Below are 5,345 nucleotides of genomic sequence, written 5' to 3' on the forward strand. Positions count from 1 at the left end.
ACGAATATGCAATAAATCATTTGACTCCAATAAATAAGAAGAAGCTGAAATTTTATTCATACTGTCAACAACCATTACATTGAGTTTGAAAAGGCCCTCCGTGAGGTAACCTTTTCCAACATACATTTCATTCTTGCTTACAACAACTTTATCAGAAACAACTACACATTTGAATCCATTCTTTACAAGTAAAGAAGTAGAAACTAAATTCTTCATAATAGTAGGAACATGAAGAACGTTGTTGAGCGTTAACACCTAGCCGAAGTCATCTTCAAGAATATCTTCCCATAACCTTCAATCTTGGCTGTTGCATTATTTCCCATGGAAATCTCTTCTTCGGGACCAGCAGTAAAGTAAGTCACAAATGCTTCTTTGACAGCACAAACATGTCGAGTGGTTCTAGAGTCAATCCACCACTCCTTCGGATTTCCAACTAGGTTGCATTCTGAAAGTATTGCCCAAAGATCATCAATGTCATCATTCTTCTCCACTATGTTGGCTTGTCCCTTCTTTTTATCCTTTTTTGGGAGACGACAATCAGAGCTTTTGTGACCAACTTTTCCACAATTGTAGCAGTTGCCCTTGAATTTCTTTTTGTTCTCTTAGTCTGTCCAGAAGACCTCTTCCTCTTCTTACTTTTTGGAGCAATCTCCTTAACGATATTAGCTCCTATGATCGTTGAATTTCCACGAGACTTCTTCTCGGCTGTTTTGTTGTCTTCCTCAATCTTTAGACGTATCACAAGATCTTCCAATTTCATTTCTTTGCGTTTGTTCTTAAGATAGTTCTTGAAATCTTTCCACGAAGAAGGCAATTTTTCAATCATTGCAGCTACTTGAAATGCTTCATTCATGACCATACCTTTAGCAATAAGGTCGTGAAAAATAAGTTGAAGCTCCCGAACTTGGGTTCCCACAGTTTTGCTATCTATCATTTTATAGTCTACAAACTTGGCAACCACGAAAATTTTTCAAGCATGTATCTTCCGTCTTGTACTTCTTCTCAAGTGCGTCCCATAATTCTTTCGAAGTATTCATCACACTGTACACATTGTACAATTCATCCTCTAAAGCGCTTAATATATAGCCTTTGCAAAGAAAATCTGCTTGCTTCCACGCCTCAACAATCATGAACTTCTCATTGTCCCCCATGTCCGCAGTAGGCCCTGGAGGCTCTTCACTAGTAAATTTCTGCATACCAAGTGTGGTAAGCCAGAACAACACTCTTTGCTACCATCTTTTGAAGTTGGCTCCAGAAAATTTCCCCGATTTCTCGGTCGGAGGAAGAATTATAATCAATTATCAATTGCCATTTCTCACTGTCAACAACAGAAGAGTTTAATTAATGGCAAATAGCAGAATAGTAAACAATATTATAATCAGTAAACAGTACGTGAAAACTGAAGTTTTTATATACTGCTACACAAAAAACGATGAAGCTTTTATGTTCTTCAAATCATTTTCTGAATTTCAATATTCTGATGAAATTTTTATATCTTCAAATCAGAATAGTAAAATTTAGACGGAGTAAAAAATCACAATGGTTTTAATCTCCACAAACAGAATACAGAATATAATAAATTAATTTCCTTAAGATTGTTATCAAACTATATTGTTGTAAAATTAATAGAACAATAAACTTTCTGAAAAAAACAGAAATAGAAAGTTAGTAGAACTAGAACGTCAAAATAAATTCTGAAAATAGTATAATAACTTAAAAATTAATTCTGAAAAATAGTATAGGAATAAATTGAGCCCACTGAATACACAATGTGTCCTTAAGGAAATTATTCCCCTCAAGTACCCGAGGTTCTCGAATATATCCTTCCAGGATAGAATGATTTAACTCACCAGTGTATCGGTACCAAAAATGCAGATGAATAACAAACCACTCGAAGGCTGTAAAACACACTAGAATTTTTGTGCAGAAGAAGAAGAAGAAGAAGAAGATAATCAGAAAATTTTGTAAGTAAATATTCTGGGATTTGAAGGAATATTTATAGCCAATTTGGTACTTTTTCTGAAAAGGTTTGCAACCTTTCAGACCAACCGTAGCTGTTGGAACAGGTTTGACACTATTTCAGAATAGCCATAGCTATTGGAAATATTGTGGGAAAAATAAAACGAATTTAAAATAATTCGGTAAAGAAACCGAACCGGACCGGACCGGGTCGTAGGTCATGGGTTATTCCGGATTGAATTTTCGTTAATTTATTTATTTAATTAATTAAATATTTGAAAAGAATTTTGTTCAAAAAGATTAATCAATCAATCGTTGACCAAATCCAAATCCGAATTCGAATCTGAACCAAAATCGAGCCGAGCGAGCGACGACGGCGACGGCGCGAGACTTGCCTTCTTCTTATCTATTTAAGAGCTAAAAGATGAGCTTCTCTATATATACACAAAGATTTTCTTTCCTTCTACCAATGAGGGACAAAGTGCATTAGTAAAGTGAACTCATTCAAAAATTTCACTCCCCTTCATTTTCTTTCCTACCATTTTCCATTCACACCTCCTTTATTATTAATAACAAAATCCAACATGTTTTGGTCCAAAATAAGTGGCCATTTGTATAATTAAGAGAAAATTCAATTTAATTTTCCAAAATTACCCTTATGTACGTATCCCTAAAAAGTCATTTACTCCTCACATTTGAGAAGAGAAGTAAGTGCTATTATAACTATGCTGCAATATTTAATTAAGGATAGTTTGGTCACACTAATGATCACTCCCAACTATGCCTTATAAAAGACAAAGCGGTCGTTACAAATATAATCCAGTTTACAAGTTCGGAGTCGAATCCTCAGGGAACTAACCTATCTATCACAACTCTTAGCGAAGGTAGTATAAGCTCAAACAATTTCCGGATGCATGATTTTTATAAATAAATATTGGGGTTTGTTTAACTAAAGTAAGATGATATAAAAACTAAAAATATTCTAAATTAAAGATAATTCAATGGTAACTAGTCTATGATTACAATGAAAAGGACTTAGATTATTACAAGGAAAAACTAAGTCCGATGGCAGCATCTTTGTCTTGCGGGTCTGCGCGCGCGTTGTTGTGGGCGCGCGCGACACTTGATGTGCTGGCCTGAGGCTGGGCACTGGTGCTTGGCATCAGGGTCTGTGCGCGAGGCGCTGCTGGAATGGGCCTGCAGCTGGGTGCTGGCGAGGCATCAGGATCTGCGCGCGCGGCATTGTCAGGGCGCACGGCGCTGTTGTCATTGGCCAGCCCTTGGGCGCTGGCGAGAGGCATCGGTGGGGCGACAGAGGCACATGCGCGCTTGTCACTTGGCGCAGCCAAGACCACGGGGCCGACCATGGCGCTAGGCATTGTGAGGCTTGCTAGGCCGCCATGGGGCGCGACCAAGGGGTCATGGGGCATGTCTGGAAAGCAGCCCATGACATTCTCCCCCACCTGAGTTGGCGCCGTCCTCGGAGCCTTATGATGATAATCTCGCCGTAATACTCTATGAGGATTATGAGCTATGGGTTGCCGCAATTATCTCTCGATCAACTATGATAATTTACTAGAACACTCTCTCGAACTACTCTAGCTGATAATTTATGCAGCTCTGAATTATCCCACCAAAGTTTTGTTATCTCTAACCCCACTTTTAAATTCAAGTAATGAATCTTTTCAATTACCCAAAAGTGGTGTAGTTCAACAACAATCTAACCTAGTATTCTTTCTCAAACAATACAAGGCAATTAGACACGATTAATCGAGGGCCCATTCAATTAATCACCATACAAAACATAGTTGAACAATCATATAATAAACCCGGCTCGATTATAACAAAACTGAGTCAAAACTTCATCTAATAATTGGTTCCATCAACCCTAGATTAAATGTTTAGCTACTCATGGTAAAACAAGATAAAACCATAAAATCATTTATAATTCAAAAAATAATGATAACAAGAAGAAGAATGAAAAACTCTAATGGTGTCTTGATCTCCTCACACTTGTTCTTGCCACCAATTGAGTTTAAAAACAATCTTAACCTTAACCTGGGCGAGTTTGTTGAGTTTATATAGGGTTATGTAACGACCCGGACGGTCATTTCATGAGTTACTGCTCCATTTTTCCCATTTCTGCTTCTTATTACTTTGTTTATCGGTACTATGTGTGATCGGGTTGGTTGGCTCGGGTTCGGAGAGGTTTGGTTTGAGACACTTAGTCTCTTTTGAGGTAACTTAAGTTGGAAAAGTCAACCATATGTTGAATTATGTGTTAAAGGGCTTGGATATGAGTTCCGATGGTTTGTATAGTTTCGGGAGGTGATTTGGGACTTAAGAGCGTGATCGGAATGTGTTTTGGAGGTCCGGAGTGGATTTAGGTTTGAATTGGTGAAATTAGAATTTTGACGTTTTCCGGTCGATAGGTGAGATTTTGATATAGGGGTTAGAATGGAATTCCAGAAGTTGAAGTAGGTTCGTTATGTCATTTGGGATATGTGTGAAAAATTTCAGGTCATTCAGATGTGGTTTGATAGACTTTTTAATCGAAAGCGGAATTTAGAAGATTTTGGAATTCTGAGGCTTGAATCCAATGCAAATTTGGTGTTTTGATGTTGTTTTGAGCGTTCCGAAGGTAGTAACAAGTTTGAATGATGTTATGAGATGTATTGGCATGTTTGGTTGAGGTCCCGAGGGCCTCGGGTAAGTTTCGGGTGGTCAAACGGACTATTTCATGTTGTGGAAAGTTGCAGAAACTGCTGTGTGTGTGTTGCAGACATTTGGCCTTCACGTTCGTGAGTGGGCCCTCGCATTCGCGAAGGGTTAGGTTGGGAGACTGTGAAGTTGGATTTCGCGTTCTCAAAGGAGGTCCCACGATCACGAAGGGTTGAGGCTCGAGGTCCTCGCGTTTGCAAGGTCATGCAGCCTTCGCGTAGAGGAAAGTTGAGCAGCTGGGTTCAGGTTGGTTTGTTCTTCGCGTTCGCGGATGGGGAGTTGCGTTCGCAGTAAGTAAGGAAGCTAAGTCTTCACGTTCGTATGCTGGGAGTCGCGATCGCACTGAAGGAAAATTTGGTCAACGTCAGTTTGTGCTTCGCGAACGCGAGGCTTTGACCGCGTTCGCAAAGAAGGATTTGAATGCCTGGGTAGAATGTTTAAATAGCCTTTGTCCGTGATTTTGGGGCTAACTTTCACCATTTTTGAGCGATTTTGGAGCTTTTTGAAGAAGATTGAAGAGAGAATCAAGGGGGAACATTTGGAGGTAAGATTTATGGACTTAATACTCGATCCTAATGTGCTTTTTACCTAATTAACCATGGAATTTAAGCCTAATATTGAAGAACTAGGGCTTGTAATTGGAGACCTAGAATTTGGAATTTGAG

This window comes from Nicotiana tabacum, chromosome 6 (genome assembly GCF_000715075.1).
Source record: "Nicotiana tabacum cultivar K326 chromosome 6, ASM71507v2, whole genome shotgun sequence".
Classification (NCBI taxonomy): Eukaryota; Viridiplantae; Streptophyta; class Magnoliopsida; order Solanales; family Solanaceae; genus Nicotiana; species Nicotiana tabacum.